Below are 27456 nucleotides of genomic sequence, written 5' to 3'. Positions count from 1 at the left end.
GCTATCTGAATAATAATCTCTTGATAACAGTTAATTAAGTTTCAGATTCTGTCAATATTTCCTCTGCAACCCAAGAACCGGTGATCTTATGGAAAGAGAAAATCACCCTATTTCTTTTCTAGCAGTCACAGCACTAAACTTTTTCTCTGTCTCTCTTTATGCCTTCGTCTCTGTCTGTCTCTCTTTCTCACACATGTTTTATCACACGCATAGCATGTACAAATAGGTGATAATTTTATTCACAGACCATGTGGGAAATGATTATCCTTTCATTTTCTTAAGAACTAGAAAAATTGTTCTTTCAAAGAAAAAAGTTCTCAGTTGTTAGCTGAGTGAAATACAGAAAGTCAAGAGACATGGGAAAATGTTGAAGCTTTTCTGCTCAACTCACTAGGGTATTCTGAAAATATCTTTAGACCACATTGTATGAAATTCTCAAGGAAAAAAAAACAATAAAAACATTTTCAAAAATACCCCTGGGAGAGTTAGATTTAGGACAGCTCAGTTTTGGCTGAATTTCTGCTGTCCTCCCTGTGATATTTTTAAGAAGGCCACTAAGATTCAAGAGGTGCCCCACCTAATGATACTTTAGAGGTAAAACATGAAGCAGAGAGCTTGCCACTTGCATGCTAAGAGTAGTCTTCTGGGCCAGGGTACTAACGTTAATGCCCACGGAAGCAATGACAGTTTCTGAGATGTGTTTGCATTTGATGAACACATTATTCAATAAGAGAGTTAAGACTCATTTGATCAGATCATGTTAGGGACTATGTGCTTCAATTAGTGACACTTCATATATTTTAATTCACGTATACATTTCTAAGACAAAATAAAAAAAGCCCTAATTATAGTATAGCAAGAGAGATGTTATCTAAAGACGTTTTTATCGGAAAGAGTTTGAAATGATGGTCTAGCAAAGCTGAGCCTGGACAACTGAGGCTGATCATTGCTTCAGTGTGTTATTGAGCTTCGTGGAGAGTTACAACCTAAATTTCTAAAAGGTGGTTTTATTGGATATATTTTGTAGAAAGTATTTCACTGAACATAGTTGCAAGCTGTCACACTTGAATATAGTTTGACAATTCTATTGTTAGTACTGCTTATTATTACTGATTTTGTGGATACATGGATATGTGATAATTCTGAAAATCTGTGAGTCACCCTATGTAGTTAGTACCTTAGTCTTCACTGAAGTCAAGAAAAACTGGCTTAGAAAAGTTACCACACCCTAAAAATGCAAATGACAACAACAGTGGTTGGGGGAAGACCCCTGCCCTCTAGAGCAACTTAAGGGATCTCATATACAGTCAGAAGAATATGGACTCATATATTTAGTCCCTGGGTCTCAGGTTTAGAGTTCTTAATGGTGGACCACACTAATGGCTAGCACGCTAATCTCAGGTCGTTTAGACATGTTAGACCCTCTTGCTGTGAGGCCCTGTTGATTTCTTAGCAACTTACTCAGACAAACTTGTTTTTCACGGGATAAATATGGATACTGTTTTATTTAAGTGATAATTTCACACTGGCAACTTCCCGAATACCTTGAAAACATGACCCAGTGACTTAAGTTTCTGGGTTAAACAGCAGTGATGACTTATTTAGATACTTCCTCTCCATTAGCCATACAAGTAGTTTACTTGCTTTCTGGATTGCCCTGTGTGTGGAGTACCGTGATGTCCCACCTACAAGCCCCCACTCCGTGATGGAAGCTCTCATCCTCTCAGTACTTTGAGCATTTTCTGCTGACCAGTGCCTCGGTTCCTCGCAAGAGTTTGATCTTGACCCTGGGGAATCCCCTCATCCAAGCCCGTGCTTTTTCTGTGGACGTACCCTGCATCTAAGTACTAGGTGACTTCGAGTGTTTTGGGTTCATTTGGCTCAGTCTGCAACTGTGAAGGCTACCTTTGCCCACATGGCATCTGTTGAGACCAATGTCACATCGACGTCACATTCAGGTTTTCCTTGACATTTCCTTCCTTACCCCTTTATGTTACAGATGCCTGCGGAGGTCACTCCTGGATAAAATTCTGATTCAAATCTCCATTATTAAGTCTTTCCCAGAAACCAAAACAAGAGTCAAGGTAAAAAATCTCAAAGTGTTTTTTCTTGCTACTCACTCAGCATTCTTATGGTATATCTCTTTCCTTTTGGTAATTGCATGTTTTGGAAAAATCAAAGATTTTTGATAGCCTAATTCCAATATAAGTGGGAAGGCAAACACACTAAACATAAAGGTCAAGAACAATTTGGATTATTGACAATCCTTCCTGAGAATTAAAATCATTAGACCCCTTTTCATACATTGGTATATTACAGGAAATTAAAGTCATTCAATTAATCAATATTTTCATGCCTAACATCTGTAAGTCATCTTTTATTTATTTTACTTATTTTCCTTTCTGTATTTTTAAATTTTTTATTCATCTTTTTATTTTACATGCCAGTCACAGTCTTCCCCCCACCTCTTCTCCCCCCTCCAATCCCCTCCTCTTCCCTCTCCATCCAGAAAAGGGCAGGTCTCCTATGAATATCGATAAAACATTAAGTTGCAGTAAGACTAGCTCCTGCCCGTGTATTAAGATTGGGAAAGGTGACCCAGTATGAGAAGCAGGGTCTCAAAAGCCAATCAAAGAGTCGGAGGCAGCCCGTGTTGAAGTCATATTTTTAAAAAGTAAAAGACATGATTCACTCTCAAGAAAAGGAACATAACTATCAAATAAAATCATAAAAGGAAAATATTAGCTGTCCTCTTTGAGGGGAGTGTAACCATTTTGACTGGGATATTAGACTAAATATCTTGGAAATATGGTGTTGAGAGGGCAGTGGAGGAGGGTGCAGTGAGTTTAAGACACAGTCCTAGCTCAGGATTTAAAAGCTGTTAATGGGTTTTAAACAAGTCCTTACTAGTTTATAAATAAATACGACCGCTAAATATTTTTGGCTCCACCTAAGTGAGTTGGAGGTTCGTTGATTTTATCAATGAACTGGGGTCAGTTAACGTCAACGTGGTTCCGTACCCTCTTCATTCCTTTCGTAAACCACAAAAGCAAGTGACCTTTTCAGGTCATTTAAAAATGTCTGTTTGCCAAGAGTGTTTTCACTGGTTTCTTCCAACTTGGTGGCAGAAATGAGTAAATTTAATTGAGGCTTAAGTATGTCCACTTGTTTGTCTGAATCATCCACTCCCAGCCCCCTGTCTCGTTGGTTTTTATTCTTCTGCTCCATGACTCACAGGGGCTTGGGGTTGTGCTGTCCACATAAACAGAGATAAATGTAGACCTCTGTGCTACGTTTCTTTGAATTTGTACCCGATTCTCTTTACTCTCCCTCTCCCTTTCTCCCCTTTCTCTTCTTCCTCCCCCCCTCCCCATCTCTTTCTTTTATTGGTGTATGTACATTTGTGTGGGCGAGTACAAGTGTATCTACAAGTATGCTCCTCTGTAGAGGCCAGAGGTCGATGTTGGTTGTCTTCCTTGATTTCTCTCTATTTTTTTTTTAAACTGGGTCTCTCACTGAAGCCAAGGCTCATAACTGGGTAAGGCTGGCTGACCAATGAACTCTAGGGATCCCCTTGATTTCATCTCCCCAGTGTTACAGTTAGGGACAGTCACCATCATACCTGAGTTTTACATGGGTGCTGGCGATCCAAATTCAAGTCCTCATTCTTGTGTGGCAGACATTTTACAACAGAGGCATCTCCCTGACCTCTGAACTTATTCCAAGGCAGGGATTCAACATTCTGCTTTGGAAACAGTTCTAAGTTAACATTGTGTGGATACATGTCTCATTCCAGAGCAGGGAAGCTGCTAGGCCTCCTTAGCCTCCTTATTGTCCAGGGAAAGGTGTGTGCGCTACCTGCCCTTTCACAGCCTCATGATGCAGGACAATCTGATGCGATAGGGAGTTAAGTCAAAGCAGGAACACATTTTATTACTGTGACATATGTAAGTGTCTGCTTATATATGTTAAGTGACATCATGTGATGTGAGAGTACCTCCAGTCAATGAGAGACAGCCAAGCCCTTCCTCTGGGTGGAGGGGTATCTACTAGATTTTGCTGTCTCATCCTCACTTGGTTCCCTCAAACTCAAGCTAGGCTTTTCTCTGTCCTACAGGTCTTGAGGTATAGACCCAGAGATAATTTTGGCCCAACATCTCTCCCTTTTGTTTTATATCCCATCACCTACCCCAGTCACCAAGCCAGAATAGCCCATCAGAGAAAGAGAGTATAGGTCAGGGTCACCCCTAGCCAGGGTTTTGGCCTGGATATCCTCAAATTGAGAGTTCATCTGTGGGGTGAGATGTATCGAGCCTATCATAATGTACTCAAAAGGCCATAGTTGTACCTGTTGTATCTGTTTTTGGAATGCTTGTTTCAGCCTTTGGAGAATGCATGGGCCAAAAAGACAGGTCAATAAACAAATAGCCATCGGCCCAATTAAGGAAGAGATGAGTATGGTAAGCCAAGGGGACCAATTAAACCAGGTCTCATAGGGGGCCCTTGACTTAAATGAATCAATATATTTTCTTAACTCATCTAGGATCCTTGTAACTATTCTATGTGGAATGGTCCCCATAGAAGCAACATTCTTCCCCAAGTGTCCTGCAAATTCCTCTGTGTTCCATAAACAGCAAGTCCAAGCCTCTTCTATTTTGAATGAAATTATTAATTTAGAGGGATCTTTTCCATAATGTCGGAGGGACATGTCCCTGATTTTTAAGATCATATCAGCTATTTGATCGACTAGAGAGTACGCTCTGGGAGTGCCCCCCCAGGGTGGTGTGTACCCATTCTAGTGGTTGTGACTGCTGAACAACGGCAGCCAGCACGGTCTTACACATCCGTGCAGCACGACCAACACAATATCCCATCACAGCTGCCACCTTCTGCAGCTGGGGGAGGGGTTTCCCTTCCACAGGAGGAAAGGTGAGTGAGCTCCAGTGAACACCGTTAATGCAGATCTGGATAGGGACTGCTCTATTTGGAAAAGTTTCACAGCCCTTGCAGACTTATAAAGGTAAGAGGCGCTGACATATACACATTTAATTGGCTCTAGAAGATGAGTTCACCTTGAGCGAACTCCTCAATGTAGGAGAGTACTCCCCTGTAGCCTTGAACCACCCTAAGAGAGGTCCTACTGCCTGAATTTGGACTGCTTTAGGGCTAGGAATTCCTATATATTCCCATCTCAGGCCCCAGAGACACACCAACACCCAGACCGAGCTGGTGGCTGACTCACAAGCTAGGCTGGGCCTGACTCTGCCACCACTCACTGAGCATAGCACTTAGGAAGGAGCAGGTGTTACGATATAGATGGGACCACAGGGTATCATCTAAGGAACGCTTGTCCTCTAAGGCCACAGAGGTGGTCGGTCATCTGCAGATCCACATGGGTACCAGGACAGAGGGAAGCTTCCTGCTTGCCCTTGTCATCTCTCACCCCATGGACACCTGCTCAATTTTCACTGCTCCATTGCCTCCAGAGGCATACTGGGATGTTTTGAGCAAGATGTCCAAGTCTTGACTATCGCTGTGCCAAGCACAGTCTAAGATGGTGTAGAGTAAGACAGCTGACTGTACTCTGTTTTCCCTTGCTCCTAGGAGCATGTTAGCTAAGAGGAGGGTTGCCTGGCTTCAGCCACAACCTACTCCTAAACAATCCCCGGTAGGCATTTCAAATAAAAGAAACTGAGGCAGAGAATGGGGAAGGTGCACTGAGCTCAGATGCCTAAGGCGCTCTGGAGAGAAACCATGTCCAGTGTCTACTACATTCTTCCTTTGCCCTGTCCAGTGGAGCACCTCAATTGACATGAATTCTGTTAATCTTTAGCCATGACTTTTCTTGCTTGATCTCTAATGGTCACCGGAACTAGAAGAATCGAATCACGGGTAGGGAAGGCTGGTAACTCCAAGCTATCACCCTGTCCTCAGCATGCACATCTAGGGAGACTCTGATCCTGACACTGGTGAGTCATGCCCACACATGGTAGTGGTGGGAGCAGGATCGTTTTTGCATCTGCATGTGGGTGAGCCACTGGCACGCACCGTCCTTGCACCTTGGTGGATGACACACAGTGCTGTCAAGATGGAATGTAGGCCTCACAAAGAGGGTGCCAGGACTTTACTTTTGCCTTTCCCTGGTGGTACACCCAAACCTGAGAAGTGTGTAGAGGACAGATGGTCAAAGTTCTTCACTATTCCTGAAGCCAATACCAGAAGTTCATTCAAATAAGAGCCAATCTCAATAGTGTCCCCAAACTCAGTAGGTGCCAACACTTGCATTACAGGGTTAGTCATACAGGACTCATATTCTTCTTCCTACACCACACCTGCCTAGACTGCTTTTGTATATACCCACTGCCTGAACTCTTGTGTAGAGATAGTGAGTTTCTACAACCCCCATACAGTAGGGACTGTGCCCTAGTTCGCTAATCAGACACAAAAAGGTTATATGGAGAGATTACATGATAGTGCCCAGATAGAACAAAATGTTGCATAACAAACTGCTATTCCCAGTTTTATCTTTTGAATTGCCAAGCGATTTACTAAGAATATTGCCTCATAAAAGTGGTAGAGAGATCCATTTTACCAGATAGAGAAACAATGATTCAGAAGTACAGGAAAACTGAAAAATGTATGATACTTTCCAAGATATATAATGATTGTGGTCTGAATCTAATCTCCTTCTTACATTTTGGGCATCAAGTCCCTTGCTGGCACACTGTTGTTTTGGAAGGATATGAAATTCTAGGAGGTAGCGTCTGACTGGTAAAGTTAATCCTTAGAGATGTGCTTCTGTAGGTTTCAGCTTGGGCCCTGGTTCTGGCTGCTCACTGCTTGCTGGATTGCCAGGTTATGTACAGCTACCCATATATGCTACTGCTACTCTGTCTTTCTCACCATGGTGGATGGCAATGCTGAGGCCTGAGACAAAATAAATCTCCCTCCTTTATGCTGTTCTCATCACTTATTTTGGTCGTCACAGTCAAGTGAAAGTAACTAATACAAAAAATTGCTCCCCCTCCCCAGACAGGTTTCTATGTGTAACAGTCCTGGCTGTCCTGTAATCCGCATTTGTAGACTAGGCTGGCCTTGAACTCACTGAGATCTGCCTGCCTCTGTCTCAGCTGAGATTATGGGATTAAAGGCATGTACCACCACCGCTCTGGCTCTGCTAGAGCATTTGAATTGCAAACAGTGAAGTGAGGTCTTTGCTGTGATTAAACCAAATGATTTGGTATTTAGGTCTTTGGAGTTGGACCATGAGAGGGGATTAAAAGGTTTTAAGAAGAGGGAACAAAAGAAATGTCTAAAATAAAATGTTTTTGACTAGGTTGTATCAAATTCCTGGACGCCTTGTATGTATTCTGTCCATGGAGTTTAGGTTATGAGCCTTGGGCTTGGGGCATGGCGGTCTAATAGAATGTATCAATTTCTAAATCACTTTGTGTTTTACTTGATGAATATTATAAAGTAGAATAAGGTTTTCTAGAAGTGTCATCAATGTTTTTGGAAACTTTATATTATGAAACACATACTTCCTAACATAATCAAATAAAAGTGTAATTGATGAGTGAATGAACTGCCTTCTCTTATAGGGAGTCAAAAGTGATCAATTTTTCTATGTATCATATACCAACTGAGCAGAAAACAGAAAAGTATATTTATGGCTACTGGCCATAATTTGAGTAACTCATTGTTTGAACTTTTACTTTGGGGTTTTTATTTGAGCTTTTAGTGAGTATATAGTTTCGGAAGCCATGGAAGAAGCAAAGTTGAGGTAGAAGGACAACACCCAGGGCAGAAAACTGAAGACAGAGCATTCCATCATTGTTCAGGTCCCAACACCCTCGGGGCCTTGGCTCCCATAACTTAACCATTATTCTAGACAGTAGACATGGTCAGGCTGAACCAGCTTATCACAGCACATCCCACTTCAACAATTGTGTCAGTAGGTAGCATGGCTTCTCTATTCTTTCTGGAAGTGATATTGATGTTGAAGTGATATTGATTCGGTTTTGGTAATTGCCTGAAAAAAAAACCCTCAAAGTATTAAAGGATTTAAAAGCTCTTTATTATTATTAATTCTTCTTATTACTAATTATATTTAGTAGTATGCATGCTCCAAGGGGTGTCTTGATACACCTCTTGATCCCTGGAAAACCATTTCTCCTTTAAAGTTTCTGTTAAGAAAGTTTACACTAAAATTTTACATTAAGTGGACTCATTCAGCAAAGGCAAACTTCAGAAAATCAGATTTCTGTAATGTTTTTAAATCTCTGGAGGCTATTTCTAGAAAAAGAAAATTGAACTCTCATAGTATCACCCGTTTGAATTTTATTTGACTTTTATTATAATACAATTCCAAGGATTCCAGAAGCATTAGCTTCTTTAATTACTTTGAATGTAGAGATTCACCATCATTTTCCACTGAGGAAAGAAAGTCAAGAGAGTGAAGAGGCCTCCGAAGGTGCCACACCTAGCGGGTGTAGGCAGTGTTGGTATCCAGGCATCAGTGTCCAGGACTACATTATACAAAGCCTCCAGCAAGCCATCATTTTACAGGGGATGAAACTGAGATCCAGAGACATGACACGACTTGCCAAGATAATATGTATGGTAAGTTGTAGATCTGGGCTTTGTCCTCCAGTCCCTTGGGCTTCTAGACAACACTTCTGCTTTTATTATTTAAAGCCAAGCAACAGGTAAACATTAAAGAACTGGAATCATTTATGGCAAAGAATGCCTGGAAGACTGCTTGCTTTTATCTCGTTATGGCAGACAGTTGCTAACTTTCTCACTTTCCAGTATAATCCCTGTATGTGTTCTGTACCAGGCTTTCCTGATGGTGATTCTTGATTTAGCCCTCTCATTAGTCTTCATGTGTCTGTGGCCCCACTGTTGTAATTTTTTTTTCAAAAAAAGTGGCACAAGAGAGAAAGATGCCATGTGACAGACCTCAGGTGGAGGGTTTTTTACTGGGGGGAAGTGAATGTGAAAAGGAGGAAGGGAGAGGGGTGACCAGCCTCTGGGAACAGGAGTAGCGAGAGAGAGAGAGAGAGAGAGAGAGAGAGAGAGAGAGAGAGAGAGAGAGATGGAGACAGAGAGAGAAAGGGAGAGAGATGGGAGATGGGAGGTGGGCAGGGCCCTTTTAAAAGGGAACGTAGTGAATGTACACAGGGGGTGCTCTTAGTGGCTACAGCTAAGGAATATACCCCAAGACCAGGCCAGTACAGATGCTTGAATACTAACACTCACTACTCTACCCCAACAGATGGCCAAGGTTGGCACATTAACACAGAAACAAACAATTGAGTCCGTTTGGTGCTTTGCTGATGAAGCCATCCCTTGCTCTTACGTGGAATGCCAGTAGGGCAGATAACCTGGAGAAGTTCAGGCCTGTGAGCTCTCTCACTCTCTCACGTGACTTCAAGGTAAACCTCTTGGCTATGGTTGCTGTTGGAGCTCACCTTGTGCCATAGAGGCTACCTAGAGGAAAATCAACTCCTAGTTACTGAAAAATCATGTCCCATGCTGGCCTCCTGATACATATGAAGATGATACAATATAAAAATGTAAGCAGTAACTGAAGAAAACAGGATGCCCATCTGGGGTTCTGATGATAGCAGTGAGCTCTTCCCGAGCTACAGGAATCTTTAAGGATGAAAAGACTTCAGCAGCATTCACAGTGGAGTTGGTACTAAACGCTTGTCTCTCTGCTTCTCTCCCATTCCCTTCCCCGCAGATGTAAGCAATAAATGACCTCGCCATCCAAGAAATGTACTGACTGATCAACTATTGAGCAAACATTTTAGGCGACGTCTGTGTGACTGGCTCTCCTGGGCTCCAACCAGAGTTGTTTCAGAATGAGAAAGAGCCTTAATGACTAACCTTTAAGGGCATGGATGGCAGAGCACTTGCCTAGTATATACAGGGTTGTGTTCCATGTCAAGAACTACACCAAAAAATATGCTTAAAGCTACAAATATAAACCACCATTCTAACCGCTTGAAAATATGCAGTTCAGGGGTGTGGGACATGCTTACGGTATTGTGCAATGATTTCAACTGTCTACTTGCCGCCTGTTTATTTAAAAATAGAAGCTTTGTAACGGTTAAACGATTTCTCACCATCCCACTTCTCCTAGTCCAGGCTAATCCTTTCTGTCTCCATGAGTTTGCTCATGTTCTGAATCTCTCTTGTAAGTGGCAGCCCAATCTTTGTTCTTCTGTGTCTGAGTTATTCAACTCAGGATACTTTCTCAGGTTTCATCTGTGTTACAACATGCATTCGAAGATCATGAAAGGTCAATATTCCACTGCATGTGAGCTCTTCATTTGATCACCAGGTCTGTTGAGCGTGCTTGGGTTGTTTCTGTCTTTTACATATTATGAATTAAAGCTGTTACCAATGTAGGTGTCTGGGCTTCTGAGTCCCTGATTTCTAGGGTGTACAATGAATACAATAGCTAGGGTCATATGGTAATTATGTTTCTAACTTTTTTCAGGAGATGCTAGATTTTTTTTTCTGTGTTGTCTGTACCACTTCATGTTCTTTGGGAATAAACAACACTCATAATTTCTTCACATTCTCACCAGTACTTATTTTTAAAGTTTTCTCTTAGTAATAGTTACTGTAATGGGTATGAGGGGTTTGACTGACATTTTCCTGATGACTTATGACTTTGACATCTTTTCTGCGCTTATTTACATTCCTGCATTTTCTTGGAGAAATGTCTACTGTAGTTATTTGCGTGCCCCATTATTTTTATGTATGTGTATATGTTTGTGCATATGTGTGTGTGTGTGCACGTGCCTGTGCATGCATGTTTATGCGTGCATGTTCCTCAGGTACCATCCTCCTTACTTTGAGATGGGAACTCACCAATTAGGCTAGGCTAGATCAGCCAAAGACTCTAGGGATACCCCAGTCTCTGCCTCCCTAATGTCAGGGGTTCAAATGTGGGTTACCATGGCAACTTATTTCACATGGGTTATATGGAAATGAAGCTCAGGTGCTCATGCTTGCATAACAAACATTTTCCTGATTGTATGATATTCTTACATATTGTAGATATTTTATATTTTGTAGTTATTATAAATATAGAGTTTAAAAGTGTATTATTCTACTCTTTCTAGAATGTGGAAAGATACTATTTTAATATATGAACACTGAATATGAACGATTAAAAATCGTTCTTAGATAAATTTACACAGCATGAAGCCACCCCTAAATACCCATGTTTATACCCACAGACAAAGGCTACTCTCAGTCATAAACTGAGATGCTTCTTCTTGTGAAGATGCAGATGTTGAGAATAAAGAATTGTTGAGGAATCAGCACCCCTACCAGCCAGCTGTGGATGGGGAAAGACACTCACAGGGCCCCCACTACCTATGGTTGATCTGTTGACAACTGGCAGATTCTGGGACAGCACTGTTTTAGAATATATATATATATATATATATATATATGTATATATATACTGTATACATATATATATACTTGTGTGTATATATATATATATATATATATACACACACACACACAAGTATACTGTTGACTCAACGTGTCTCATCCAATCTTCATGACTCTGAGAGTATCTTTTTCTGCCTTTTCATGCTGGTTAAGAATCCCTACATAAAGCTGAATGGAATTGAGGGTACTAGGGATACTCGACCTCATTTCTGACTTTGAAAATGATGTTTCTCCCTTACAATTAAAGTAGTGTGTTTATAGTAGGCTTTCCTGTATGACTTGTTAAATAAGGCTATTTTTTCCTAATTTCTACTATATTACAACTTTCAGTTTTGAGTTACATATGGATATTTAACTTTATCAAGTAAATATATTCATGGATTCTTTAATTTGAACACCTGATTCTTCCTTGTTCCATCACTTGTCCACTGTTTGCTGGATTTGCAGATGCTGACTTAGAGTCCCATTCCGGGAGAGCCATGTTTTGCTCATGACACGTGGCTCTTCTTATTGTATGCTTAAGTAGGATTTGAGAGCATCTGGCTTAGCGGTTTTGCATTTCCTACTCATAGAGTCAACACCCCGAAGTCCTCTTGTCTCTGACTTGGCAGGTTTTCAAATCATGATTATGTTAAATTCATAAAATTAATTATGAATAAATCAATCACAAATAAAATAGTTATTAATCACATAAAAATAAAAACAGAATCACAATAAATTCTTATTTCCAGATAGTACAGTAGACTTCATCATTATAGTATGTATATGTATATAACTTCTATAAAGATATATTATTTGTAAAAGCTGTAATTATAAATTTAAATTTTAAATCATTACAAAATTATTTTGATTTCTTCCTCTTTCTTCTTGTGCTTGGCATTGAATCCAAGGACCAGGGCCTCTGACTCTGAACCATACTGACTTATATTTTCTATATTTTTCAGTTTGGTAGGGTTATAGTGGCCAAACTCAACAGTAATCAGTGAGCTGAAGAGGATAAGGCTGGACTGTAAGCCTGAGGCTTTGGGATGTGGAGAAATGAGGTTCAGTTGTAGAGTGTCTGCCTAAAATACGCAAAAATCTAGGCTTAATCTCTAACACTGCAAATAAATAAGAAAGGAAAATATATTAATATGTAGCTCAAAATATCATGTAAAGATATTCTTATTTCTGTGACCTTTATGATGCACCTATCATTTTTAATGGAAAATAATTTTTAATAAAACTTTAATATTTTAAAATTTTTTTTTAATGTATTCTGATTATGTTTTCCCTTCCACAAGTCCTTCTAGTTCCTCCCCATTACTCCACCAAAATATCTTTCTTTCTCTCATTAGGATACAAACAGGAATCTATATATAAAAAAATAGATTAAAATTAAAATAAACTAGAATAAGAGAAAACCACAAACAAACAGTAGAAAACAGAGGCAAAGAAAAAGCTCAAGGAACACATATAGATTCAGAGACCCACACATTCATACACACAGAAATCCATAAAAACATAAAACCGGAAACCATAATATGTATGCGAAGACCTACAAGGATAAAGAAAGCCCTGACAGTACAGTCACTCATATTTTTAATGTATAATTTTGATTCACTTTCTATTTCTTGATCAATTTTGAAATATTTCATGAAATATCAAGGAATGCCAATTTATTAAATATTTCATGAAATAATTTCTGGCTCTGTGGTTCTTTCTACTAATGCTTTTTTATTTTACTAATCTCTGTTTTCGTATGTACTGGTCACATTACCCCTTTTGCTGTTGCTGGTTTTCCTCTATTGCTGCTATAAATTCCATAACAAAAATCAGTTTGGGGAGGAAAGGACTCACTCCAGCTCACAGCCTTCAGGTCAGACCTCATCAGTAAGGAGAGCCAGGGAAGGAGCTCAGGGCAGGAACCTCGAAGAGGGGGCTGAAGCAGAGCCAGGGAGAAATGCTGCTCACTGGATTGGACTTCATGGCTGGTCCAGCTCAGGACCATCTGCAGAGGGTTGGCACTGCCCACAAAGGGTTGGGCAGTTCCCCAACATCAATTATTAACCAAGAAAATGTCCCACAGGCTTGCCCACAAGCCAGTCTGGTTGGGGCCTTTTCTCAGTTGAGGTTCCCTCTTTTCAAATGACTCTAGCTTGTGTCCAGTTGATAAAAATCTAACCAGAACAACTGGTGTTGATTTGCTCTGTTTTATTTCTTGAGATGATCTGACTTTTCTTATATGTACTTAAGACAGAAGATTTTCATTTTTGCACAACTAATGATTTATGATAATCTCTAATGTTTCATATTTTCATTACAATTAATTAAAAATATTCAAAATTATCATTGTGATTTAAAAACATTGTTCTACAGGCTGTTTAAAACATATTTCTAATTTCTGTGTATGTAGGATTTTCACGGTCTGTTAGCTATTAATCTAGCCATGTGGATTGTGGCTAGAAAACATTATTTTGGGCAATATTAGTTGTAAAGTGTATGACATGTCAGTTTTTATAAAATATATTTTTATACTTGAAAAGTATTTTGACGCCGTTAGACAGCAGTCTCTTTGTCTGTGTTAGCTAAGTTAGCTGTGCCTGCTGTTCGGGTCTTTGCCATCTTCAGTACTGTTTTGATTCCCTTCTCTATTAGTTAATGAGACAAGTAAATTGGGGCCTGCTGCAGCTGTGTATCTGCTATTTTCTCGTTTAGGTCTATCAGTTTTGATCTATGTAGTTTGATGTTGTACTGTGAGGGGTGCTGTGTGTTTATTCCGGTTCCACATTACATGTGAATGGCAGCTTGAGTCTTTCTACAGAAACCCTTTCTGTTCCCAGCGAAGCCTTCTGCTTTGCAGTCTGTTCCACCGTGCAGCAGACCCCACCGATGTGCTTGCATTTCCAGGGCACCTGATATCGCTGTGCACGCTGGTGGCTTTTTACCGTCATCTTCTGTGGTTCTTCAGCTGAGTGCTTCCTCTCAGCAGAAAGAAATGCCAGGAAGGCAGGTCAGAGGTCCTGGGAGGTTAATACCTTGGTGGCAGGGCTTGTCTACTGGAGACAAGTGGGTGCTGGTATTGGAGCAGGAATGCCTGGGCTCTTCACCTATTGGCTGGGGCTACTCTTGGATATTATACATCATGTCTCGGAGGTTCTCAGAAAGACTGAGTCACAGGTTTCCAGTGTGGTAGTCTGCCAATTAAACCCAAGAATGGTTTCTTTCTCTCTTTTTAATCTTTCTACTTATTTTTTCATGCAATATATATTATATTTTGTATATATGTTATGAATATGTACACACACACACACACACACACACACATATATATATATATATGATTTTTGAAACTTTTAAAAATTGATTCTTTGGTAATTTCACATCATGAATCCCAAGCCCACTCACTTTCCAGTCCTTCCACAGCTTCCCTCCAACCTTATAACCTCTACTCTCCCCAAAAACAAAAAAATTAAAATTAAAATTAAAACAATAAGCAAAAAAGAAAAGAAATCTCACCAACCCCTCTGGGCAGCTCCCGCTCCTCTCCCAACTGCAGCCTCTCTCATGCCATCACAGTTGCGGAGTCTCCAGTTCCGCCATGTTGTGCCTCTCCACCCGTCCGTCTTTCCTGCCTCTCCATCGTGTCCTAGTGGCACTGGGAGTGTGGTGTGCCACACAGTACACCCTTTTGCCCAAATAGCCTTACTTGCAAAGGTTCACTGCTACGAGTCATTGGTCTGATTCAAGGCCTCTGGGCTTCTGCTACATCATCAACACTTGACCCTCACCTTGGATATCCTCCTGTTGCCCAGAGTCATGGAGATTCTGTGGTTATGGTTCTGCAGGACCAGTCCCTTCATGCTCCAGGCCTGGATCTGAGTCTGGGTGGTAGCTGAGTTGGTCAGCCCTGGTATCCCCTCTACTCCCTCATCCTGCAGAGTTGGGGCCAGCTCTCCCTCACCATTGTGCAGAGGCTTGCAAGGGGCAGGGCCAGCTCAGCATGGTGCTTGGACATCAATACGGTTTCAAGTGGCAGCAAAGACCCTGGCTTTGATAGGACCACGGACCCAGCCATGGCCCTCGGGGCTAGCCTGGGTCAGACATCACCATGGCTTCAGGTGGCAGTGCAGGCTCTCAGGTCAATCAGTTTGGTCCCTGGTGGCTGTGGCATTCCCCTCCCCACTCCGCCTCTCCTCTCCCCACATCAACACAGTCTCATAACAGCAACAAAATCACAGTTATGACATAGTGACAAAACATTTTATGGTTGGGGTCACCACAATATGAAGACCTGTATTAAAGGCTCACAGCATTAGGAAGGTTGAGATCCCTGTCTTAAAACAAAGATAAGTTACCTTATATTTTTGTGGATGGAAATCTAAACTAAAGATGTTAATATGGCCCCACTTCCTTCTAAGGCTCTAGCAGTGGTTCTCAACCTTCCTAAGGCTGCAACCATTTAATACATACAGTTCCTCAGGTTGTGCTGACCCCTGACCATAAAATTTCGTTGTTGCTACTTCATAATTGCAATTTTGCTACTTTATGAATTGTAATGCAAATATCTGATACGCAGATATGTGACCCCTGTGGGGGTCACGACTCACCAGTTGAGAGCCATGCTCTCGAGACCCTTTCCCTGTTATTTCCTGATTTCTAGAAGTTACGAACCCTTTTGACATTTCTTAGCTAATGACATTTCTTCATCCTAATGAATGAAGGATGTTTATCCCTGCATGTCTTCCCATGTCGGTGTTTACATCTCTCTATTATCAGATCACCCCACATCTAGATATCTTTTATCCTTCACAGGGTGACATTCACCCTGGTTTGCCCAGGAGCCGTCCCCACTTATGCCCATTGTTCCAGTGTAATTGTCAGTGATGTTTCCTGCCTTTCTCAAAGTCTTCTGGTTTGGGGGATGAGTCATACGATCACTTGACTTAGAAAGCTAACACTCCTCCTTCATCATATGATCCAGAAGGTATTTTGTGCTGTTTTAATTGCTTTTGGAGTTTATCTTTCTAGCAGGATTTAGGGAAGTCAACGGGGAAGATTTTATTGTTGTTGCTATTCAAACAGCCTGGTGCACAATCGAGTTTACCTACCTCTGACACCCATCTCATGACCCACAACGCTTCATCTTATGGCTTTAATTGTTTTGGGGTTTGTCTTCCTGGCAGGATTTAGGGTAGCCACAGGGATTTCTTTTCCCTACAGTCACTGGATCTGTGAATGCTTTGAAATGTTTCTTCTCTGCAAAGCAGATGTTTGTCAACAGCATGTGAAATGGGCCGGCCAGGAACAGTGCCCTCTCTTGCTTTTCTGTGTCATCCTTAGCCCGGAGAGCTTCACTTTACCTTCAGAGCGGTGACTCATTTCTTCCTCTTGCCTCACCCATAGCTTTGACAACTGGAGTTATCCTGTTCTGCACTCCAGTGGGTGCTGTGGTGACCTGCTTTTCCTTGTGGGTGCTTGATCTGGGCATGTATATGTCCCTGTAAAACACCCCGCCTTCTGCCCTAGCTCCTGAAGCTTTCTCTGTACTGTCTGATCCAGGTGGACTTTATCTGCCATCTTGTTTTTACTTCTGAGGCCAAACCCTCTGGTGGTTGCTTCATCCTGTGTCTGCATGAGTGAAATGAAGTAGATAACGAAGTCGGGATGGGTAACATTTAGATTTCAAAGCCCCCTTTGTTTGGTATTTCATCCGGTAACTGTTGCCTCACTGGCTCTGTAGCTCAAACCCCTTTGACAGGACCTGATACACCTAGGGAGTATTTTCTAAGCTTTGCCATTTAGAAAGAATGGCAGAAGGCATTGTTTTCCTTTGGGACTGTGAAATTGAATCCACTTGGATTTAGTAGATGGGTCTTTTTCCTGTTGGCTGCTAAAATCTATTCATTCAGTTTTCATGATTGCAGAGTTAAGAACTCTAAGCAATACTGTGTTCAGAGTGCTCTGCAGAGGCCATGGAGTGCCCCGCCTTGCAAGGTCAGCTATCATGAAAACCTGCTGCAAGCAGGGTCCACAGCCACAGTGCCCGCATTCACCTGCGAGGTACTGTCTTCCAGAAGTCACGTGGAGAGATAACAGAGTTAGGTGGCTCGTTCTGGATGGTGGTTTTCTTTAATGGATAATCTTTATTGTGTATCCACAGGAGGCCTGACTCAGAACTCAGATCCACACTTCAGCCAGACTCCCCTTCTATCTAGTCTTTTTCTATTCTTCCCCCAGTGTCTGGCTGGCATCATGATCTGAGGTTCTCCTTTCTTATGTGAGCTTCCACTATCCCTAGTCCTCCATAGGCACTTCTACCAAGAAGCTCACAGTTGCCGAAGTTCCCCATGGAAGAGCTGTGCTGATGTGGGGTCCTAGCGCAGTATTTTAGGGGACACACATCCACAATGGCCATGCTGACACGGGGTCCTAACACAATATTGTAGGGGACACATGCACAAGGGCTGTGCTGACACGGGGTCCTAGCACAGTATTGTAGGGGACACATCCACAAGGAATACAACATTGAGTTCACCCTTTTTTTTTTTCCAGAACGAAGTTGTAAGATGAAACTACAAAGAATGCATGCAGCTTCAGATTTAAAAAAAAAATGTGTATTTTTGCCTGTGGTAGCACAAGCCTTTAATCCTAGATCACAGGAGGAAGAGGCAGGTAGATCTCTGAGTTTGAGGCCAATCTTCTCTACAGAGCAAGTTCTAGGACAGCCAGGTCTACACAGAGAAACCCTGCCTAAAACAAAACAAACAAACAAACAAACAAAAACACTAACAACCCGCCCCCAGATCCCATACAAACAAAAAAGAAAAAAATGTACATTTTGTATTTCCTATTGCATGCCGTTTCCTCAAGGCGAGCAGGGATCACCACCAGCATGGTTCTTTGGCTGGTTTTCTGAACACGGTGACAACAGCAGCAATTCAGAAAATAAGAAAAACAACAGTTCTAGTGTAGGAGTGACCGTCTTCATTCAAGACTTGTCTGCTGTGCTTTGTGTACGTGTGCATATTTTCCCAAGTCCTCGTAACACCCCTGTGAGGAAGGTATTGACACTCATTTATAGACGAGAAAAGTGAAAAACAAGACAAGTTAGAAAAAGTTGTTCCAGCTTCCCCTGGGGCTAATGAACAGACATACAAAGTTTTGGATTCATGGGCTTGTGGGATTCTTGTATTTCCTATGAAATCATGCTTCACTGAAGGGTGATTTCGGACTTAGGGCAGACTATAATTAGCCTGGGAAGTTTGAGGAATGTCTGGAGAGTCCACAGGCTGAATCAGACCACTGCTCATGAATTCTAAGCATTAGAGAGATACTTTGTTTTATGTGTATGGGTATGTGCTTGAGTGTACGCATGTGCACCACATACTTGCCTGTGTCTGTAGCTGCCAAAAGATGCCATCAGGTCTTCTGAAATGTGGGTTTCATGCACTTGTGTGCAACTGAACCCACTTTTTATGCAAGAACATTAGGCACTTTGAACTGCTGAGTTCTCTCTCCAGCCCTGAATTTTAAGGATTTTATAAAGTATTGCAAGGTATTTCTGAACACGAAAGTTAATATCTCTAAGATAAATTCTCCTTTTAGGTCCTGTTATCTAAGGTTATCTAAAGCAAAAGCCAACACAGAAAGAAGCCAGGCACAAAATCTAATAGCTTATATTATTGCATTTGTTCTAGGCAAGCTCACAGGGGAAAGGGAGAGCAGCAGACCCTTAGGACGGGGCTACTGTGAGTGTGAAGTGAGCGCTAATAAGAGACTTATTACTGGAGTGACTAAAGTGCTCTGAAATTAAGTAAGAGTGACAGTGCCTTTGATCACACTGAAAATGTGCATTGGATGGCTACTTTCAAAGGGTGAAGTTTATGGTATGGGAATCATATATCAATAAAATAATAACTAAGAACTTAAAATGTATATATAGCTTAGTAGGCTTCCAGATTTCTCATTGAAGACTCCAAAGGTCTTAGCTTAGGTGAAACTGCTCTCATTTTAGACTTTTAATGTTCATGTTGCAATTCAGTCCTTGCTTCTCACCTTATCTTCTAAAAGTCTGAACAACAGGCTAAAATCGCTGTATACCTTCTACACCTACAGATGTTCTTAAAAGCTTCATAGCAGTCCATTTGGATGTGGGCTGATAAGCCCAGAGGTTATCAAGTTCTCAACTCTGGACATGTTTCTGTAGCCGATTGGTAGACTTTTGAGGTTGTCCTAGTGACCACACAGACATGATGACCCAGACAACACTGTGGTCATAAACAGACTTTGAGCAATTTCTGTCTCTAGTTACTTGGACCCAGATGGAAACTTGGTTTGCAGGGAGTGCAGTCATTGTGCCAATGACTGACAGAGTGCTCTGTGTGCTCCCAAGTGTGGGGACCTGCTCATGAAGGAGGACAGGGGAGCTCTGATTTTTTTCTGTGTTTTCTTGTCCTTCTAGGCCGCTTCTAGAGGCCAGCCTTCTGATAGAAAGGCCTCCTGCTCCTGTTCCACCCCCGTGGAGGCAGCGAGCTGCTGTTGGGATTTGGTTTGAGATGTTGCCCTGTTTGTGTTTCAGTCTTCATAACTGTAGAACGAGGCTAATGACAGTGTGTCCAGATGTGTGCATGTGGAAAGAGTTTGGCGGGTCGGTGAATCACTGTTTCCAGTACCAGACTTAGGGAGGTACACGGGCAATAACGACAGGCCTTGGGCTGACTCCAGCAGGCTTAGGGAGGCGCACAGGCAGTAACAACAGACCTTGGACTGACTCCACCAGGCTTAGGGAGGCGCTTAGGCGGTAACGACAAGCCTTGGACTAACTCCAGGCCTTTCAATTCCTGGTGGAGGATTCTTTCCTCTTTGACTTTCCTTAAGCAGCTGTGTGATCAGCCCCTGGTGCATTTTTATTCCCAGTCCTTCTCCGTTGTTGTAATATATTTGCAGTTTCCTTTGGAATCTCTTGTCTAGTCAGGTTTCTGAAGGGGTGGGAAGGGTAATTTTCTGGCAGTTTTCATTTTACTTCCAGTGTACTTGACGAACTTTTTTTTCCCTTGGTATGTTCTGAGTACTGGGGTAATCCTTGGGGGAAAAAAGATAGACAAAAACTAACCCGAGCAAGAAAGGGTTTAATTTCAGCTTGCCGTCCACAGTCTTTCATGAAGAGGAGATCAGACTAGGAACCCAAGGCAGGAACTGAAGTAGAGACCATGGAGGAAAATTGCTTACTGGTTTGCTCCTTATGGCTTGCTCCGTTTGCTCTCGTATACACCCCAGGATGACCTGCCCATGGATGGCAGCCCCCAGAGTGGGCGGGACCCTCCACATCAATCATTAATCAAGAAATGTCCCACAGGGTTGCCCACAAGTCAATCACATGGATGCATTTTCTCAATCGAGGGTCCCTCTTTTCAGATGGCCGTTTTTTTTTTTTTTTAAATCAAGCTGACAACAAACAAACAAACACGCAAACAACAAAACACTGGGACAAATGCTTAACTGTGAGAACACAAAAAGTTCATTGGATTAGACCCATCAATGAAAAGCTAGCTGAGGCCCTGCATGTGCATAACACTGTGTGGGGCCTTGTAAGGCATGCAGTGAAAAATGAGTCTACATCTTAGGGCACGACACTCTTGCATTGTAGAACCATGCTCTGCAAGGCTCTGGCTGCATCTGCAGTCACGTGGCTAGAGAATGAGACTTATAATCTGAACGCAGGATGTTTAAGAGTTAGTGCTCTTTCATTTCTTTTCTTTTTTTTTTTTTTGAGACAGGGTTTCTCTGCGCAGCAGCTCTGGCTGCTGTAGACCAGGCTGGCCTCGAACTCACAGAGATCTGCCTGCCTCTGCCTCTTGAGTGCTGGGGTTGCAGGTGTGCGCCACCACCGGCGCTTTTGTAGTTCTTTCAGACAAGTTTTCTCTTTATGTTTAAGAGCGTCAGTTTTAGTGAGTAACCACGTAGTGAACAAGCAAACACTCTGCACAACTTTCAAGTGAGCTTTATTGCACTTGTTCTCTGGCATAAGACTCCTCCCACCAAGGACCATAAGAGCGGTGATGCCAGAGAAGAGATGAACTGAGACAGAACTGGAGGGATTTTTAAGTTCTCTGTGTAGCTAGGCTACACAGAGAATCCTTTCTGTCTTAAAAAAGCATAAAAAGCTTATTTTTATGCTATTCTTTATACTATATGAACTATGTGATTGCTGAGGGAGGGAGTGTCACTCTGCTTTGGAGCAATGGTACACCACCACTGCCAGATTGCTATCTATCTATCTATCTATCTATCTATCTATCTATCTATCTATCTATCTATCTATCTATCTATTTAATTTTTGTTGTTTTGAGACAGGGTTTCTCTGTGAAACAGTCTTGGCTGTCCTGGAACTCACTCTGTAGACTAGGCTGGTCTCGAACTTACAGAGATTTCCTTCGTCTGCCTCTTGCGTGCTGGGATTAAAGGTGTGCGTTGCCACAGCCCAGCTCCTGAAACTTTTTATGTGTTGTAAGAAAGTGTACAAACGTCTTCCCTGGTTTACAAATTCATCACATTAATAATTCCTATGGCTTTAGACTAATAAAGTTTATTTGGTTTAGCTACTGTTTTGTAAAAATACTAGGAATTGAACCCAGAACCTTGTAGAAGGCAAGGGCTCTACCACTGAGTTATATCCCAGCTCATAATGTTTCTTAAAACTGGTATAAAAATTATTTTATATAATATATAATTTAATAAATATAAAGGAATATTTAAAAACTTAATATATGTATGTGTACACACACACTCACACAGAGGTTCTTCCTTGCTTTTATGAGAAATTAATCTGCAATCTCTTGCTTTATTTACTTTTATGGCTTAATTCATTTGAATACTATGTCATTTTGTGTCTCTATTTCTTTTGATAATTTTCCTTATGTTCTAAAGAGAGCATAGACCTAGATTTGTGGTTTTCCCCTTAATTTGAGCATCTTCATAGGCAAATTTAGTACTTTCTGATTAATTGTGATTTCTAATTATATTTGGATGATTGCTGTCCTCTTCTTTCTGTCTTTCTCCAGAAGAGTGTCCCTTCTTCCCCCTTTTCTTTCTCCATCCTGACCCATTGTCTCTGCCTCCAGGTTCTTCAGAGGTTCTCAGATGTGCAAGAACATTTTGCGTGCTGCTTCTCGGGAGGGTAGAGGAATTGGGGATGTTTATAATTTTGGAATTTTGGGCCCAAGACTTTCCTTAAACAGTTTCTATGCTGGTCTACAGAGTTCTGCAGTGCGCCCTTCAGAAGCTTTCTTGTCATGGGATATTTTGATGTCACCCTGACACTCCTGAGACTGCCAACGAAGTTTACTTTGAATCAAAGAGCAAAACTAGTTACTAGCTGGCCAGAATTAGCCATAGAGGTTTTGGAGGACCCGGGACATATAGGCAGTCACAGGAAGTAGTAGAGAGGAGCTTAGAAGATTCTCCCCCTTTTTGGAAAAAGAAGAGAGAGAGGGAAAAGGAGAGAAACGAGAGAGAGAGAGAAAGAGAGAGAGAGAGAGAGAGAGAGAGAGAGAGAGAGAGAGAGAGAGAGAGAGAGAGAGAAGGTCTCTGGTTACTTTGCCACTGCTTCTCTGGTCATTCAGGTTCTTACCCCAATATCTGATTCCCAAGTTTTTATTGACAAAGAATAATTAGATAAACGCTTCAGCTTCCGTCATGAAAACCTTACAGAATTTGCTTATGGCCATTTACAGGAACTCCAGTTCACAGAACATGATTACTCTGTAACCTCAGGGCAGTGGTTCATCTGCCTGACCCATCACTAAAATCATTTAGAAAGACTATAAGACATAGGCTCCTAGCTTCCATTTTATTTATTGCTTCAGATAAATTAAGAGGTGTACCCAAGTAGAAATTATTGTCTATGATTCTAGTGGATATACTTAACATTTGAACAGATGCTTTTAAATATAAATGCAGCCTAGAAGAAGAGGTGCCATTTCTTTTGCTTATAGAGTCCTACATTAGTCTTACAGTACTGTAAAGATCTAAATTCCTCCAAGTCAGATGAATATCTTGAGTTCATAAACAGGAAGTCACATTTGTGTAACCACAAACGTAGTCATTAATACTTTCCCACGCTGCAAGCCCATTATATTACAACCATGATGAAAGGTATAAATTTTCCAGCGAGGGAAAAAGTCTAACGAGAGGTGTCCTATGCTGAATCTTCCAAACACTTCTTAAAATCTTCCTTAGGGCTCTGATTCACTTTATTCACCAAGGTAGACACATTTGGAGGACTGTGAAATGCACTCCTTCTTTTATCCTCTGATTGTACTATTACTGTTAACATAAGACCCGTTAATTTTACCTTGAACATGATAAAGAAGGGAGGACTGTCCTTGTAGGGTATATAATACACATGCAAGCTGGGCTGAAGATGTTTGTCGGAAATAGCTAGAGTCAAGTCAAAGTAACTGAAGAACCACACAATATGCTGAGAATCACATGGATTCTGTGAAGGCCTTTGCAAAGAGATGGGATTTGATGGTGACTTGGACTCAGAAAGATACATAGACAATTGGAGTGGTGTGAGGTGGGGAAAACTGGGGTCAGGGTACACGTTAGGATGTTAATGTGAGGATGACATAGGACGAAGCAGCCGTCATTAACTGGCAGCTGAAAATCTGAGGACCATGAGGAAGCAAAAGACTTGTCTAGAATTGATTAAGTAGAATGTGAAACCATAGGGAGGATGGTGTCAGTCTCTGGAGTGCCTGCCATCTAATGGAACCACTGTCCTTGCTGGTTTTGACTGTGTGCCCCTTAGCCTTTCTGCCATCAGTAAGTATTCTTCTAGGCCATGCATAGAATTTCCCATTGTTTTGAGCCCCACAATTCATTAAGAGAATGACCGTACAGCTATTTGGTCTTTTCTACTTAGATTTTGTCAATTAAATGCTGATTTTATAGGAAATTAAATTAAGAAATTAAAACTATTTTTCTTTTGGTTAAAACTCTTGTCAGAGAAACTGTTCTTTAAAGAACAAAAGCTAAACTTTGTGGTTGTCTAGCCACCAGATTTTCTACAGGTTATAGAGCCTAAGTAACCACAGCACAGTCATAGTGCTGTGGCTTTTGTGTAGATCTATCTATTCATGAGAAGGCAGAAGTAGAACGAGCAGGTAGCCCCATCATTCTTGATCTGAAATGGGAAAGTGTATGCTTAGTTCACTTAATTTAAGACAAACCTTCACCTAAGTTTTAAAACGTTCAAATGCTCTTGATAAACTGGCAGGCAGTGGGATGCTTCAATCTGTGTTCAAGATGGTTTCCCCAGAGAAGACACTAATGAGTGTTCTAAGATAAAACTTGAGAGCACTGGTAATCAGAAGGAACTATAAACTAGAGTCAAAAGTGTATCTACAGGGCCACTAGGTTGAGAAAACTTAAAGGGTCCTTAAGCAAGAACAAATAATCCCCCCCCCCCCGCACAGAAGTTCAGAATTGTATAAATGGGTCTGATAAAGAAAAAAAAGAGGATTTATTGTACATAATACTGAGGCATTTTGGATACTTTAGGTGTGTGTGTATAGGGACTCAGGTGATGGTCTGATGGTGATGCAGTCTTCCTTTGACAGCACATGTTCCCGTGGAGACCCCTCTTCAAGCGTGAGTTTTCTAGATGTGGTACCCCTCTCACTTTCAGTGTTGGAAGAGTGCAAGAGTGATGCTGATCCTCTGAAGAGCTAGCATTTCTTTTGAGTCCCCAACATTGTTCTTACAGAGACCAAGTCTCATGAAGAGAAGAATGTGTCAGGAGCTTTTGACTGTACATAGTGGTAAAGAGTCAGATGCTTGTCATCAGTAATACTGGGTTTCAATTTCATCATAGGAAGGTGTCAGCTGGCAACAGTATTTAGAAATCAACCAAAGGCTTACGGAAATCTGACCAGTGTCATGGGTGGAAGGTCAAACAGGATCATTCATACGTGCTTCAGAAGTTGGGGGAGCATCACATTTGAAAGGATGAAGGGTCTTTTTTTTTTTTTTTTTTTTTTTAAAAAAGCCACCTCAGTCATTTTTATGGTTAATCTTGAATATCAACTTCATGGAGTTTAGAATTAACAGGAAAACAAATCTTTAAGTGCACATACAGGGACATTTCTAGATTAATTGAGATGGGAAGGTTAGTTGAGGTGGGAAGACATAGGCTGAATGTGGGTAGCATTCTTCCACGGACTGGTCCTGGACTGAATAAAAAGGAGAATGTACATTGAGCATCAGCTCCCATCGCTGGTTACTGACTGTGGCTGCATTAAGACCAGCTGCATCTTGTTCCTGATGCCGTGAATTCCCTGTTATGACAGACTTCATCCTCAAGTTGTGAGCTGTAACGAATCTTTCCTTCTTTAAATTGTTTTTGTTAGAATTGGTCACAGTAATGAGCTAAGTCACTAATGTTCTACGGAAGGGAAGTGGGAAGTAAAATATGCAGGGGAAAGCGGCACAAGACACGGCGGTTTCTGTTGATTTGTTTTTAAGATTCTAAGTGAATGTGCATTGTTGACATGCTGAGGATGGCTTTGGGAAGGACGCCAGTGCCTCAGTCTCATGTTCTGCTGGTCCAAGTACTGATGCTGACAATGTGGATAGAGGGTATCAGCCACAGCTTTTTCCTCCCCATGTTGTAGCCTGAGATCACTCCCCTACAGAGAGCCCCAACCAACATTATCTAACTGGCCACACTCAGCTCTATATAATAAACCTACCTCCTTACTCAGCTCTATGTAATAAACACACCGAATTTCCGTGCTGCTGGTGCATCTCCATCAGAGTGCGTAGCCCACCCGATCCTGGCTTTCCTGTACCTGTATCTGTCATTTCTTCATTTCTTATTGCCTGAGTCTCCTCAGTCAGGTCAATCCTAAATAGTTGGGCAGATCTCGGCAGCCAAGTGTCCAAACACCTGAGACTAATGGGAACATTTCTCATTTAAACTACTATATTCTCTATATGGTATAGATAAGTAAAAAATAAAACAAAAGTAAACTTAACTAACCGCCGACCAACCCCTTCTCCCATTCAAGTCCCCCAAGCATCCTCCCCTGTAAGGAGGGTGTCTGGTCCTCAGGATGCTAGCCCACACAGAGGCTTTCAAGCAGCCATCGCTGTTCACCACTTCTGCTGTAAGTGACGCAAGCTCGTTTACACAACAGTCTGCAGCACAAATTCTCAGTTTTGCTAGCGACAGCTCCTTAAGGGTCCTGAACTGGGAAGGTGTCAAAGAATGGCTTTACAAGGTACTGGTATTTGCTTTGTGTTAAATGATTGGTTATCCCTTATCTCCATAATAAAAGGTGATTATAGTGACTGGATCCCCACACTCCAGACAGGCAGACTGGATCCCGGGGGATGTGAATGAGTACATAGAGGAATAAGATAGAGACAGAGTTCCATATCCAGCTCATTAAAGATACCCAGTGACTTTGTTAAGCTTAGAGGTGTTCGTTTAACTCTTGGCTGACACCTCTGTGGGAGTCAGTGCCTTATACACCACACTTCTCATCCTCCTCATCCTCCTTCTCCTCTTGCCTTGCATTTTCTGAAGCTGGCTCCTACGTACTCTGGTACCCTGCAGTTATATTTCTTTAATCCCTTCCCTGGGGTCTCAATGGGCTTATTGGAAGGACTCATCTCTCTTTTCTCTGTAGATCATCCTTGTGCTGATATTTTGTTTGTGCTCCCACAAATAAAGCTTGCCTGAAGGTCAGAGGGTGGAGCTAGGCACTACTTAACCGTAGAGGCCAAGCATTGGTGGCACATACCTTTAATCCAAGTATTTAGGACCTCATGCCTTTGATCCCAGTACTTGGGAGGCACACACCTTTAATCCCAGCACTAGGGAGAAGGAAACAAAACAGGATATGGCTGAGTGAAGAGAGGAATATAAGGCGGATGTAGACAGGTGTTCTCTCCCTTTCAGGCTGAGAAGTTAGCGAAGTAAGAGGG

General features: G+C 41.7%; 1 long non-coding RNA gene across 1 annotated transcript in view; it reads left to right on the top strand.

The window, feature by feature from the left end:
• Positions 1-1997: 1997 nt before the first annotated feature.
• The window catches only part of LOC125413104 (uncharacterized), a 34565-nt gene continuing 9106 nt past the window's right edge, over positions 1998-27456 (top strand). The window contains exons 1-3 of the long non-coding RNA XR_015736124.1: positions 1998-2084; positions 8414-8622; positions 9278-9437. This is a non-coding gene — a long non-coding RNA (uncharacterized LOC125413104). The remainder of the gene's footprint in view (positions 2085-8413; positions 8623-9277; positions 9438-27456) is intronic.

The sequence above is a fragment of the Myodes glareolus genome, chromosome 2 (assembly GCF_982192425.1).
Source record: "Myodes glareolus chromosome 2, mMyoGla1.1, whole genome shotgun sequence".
NCBI lineage: Eukaryota > Metazoa > Chordata > Mammalia > Rodentia > Cricetidae > Myodes > Myodes glareolus.
Note: the sequence above shows the minus strand (reverse complement) of the source record. Positions and strands in the feature narration are given on the sequence as shown.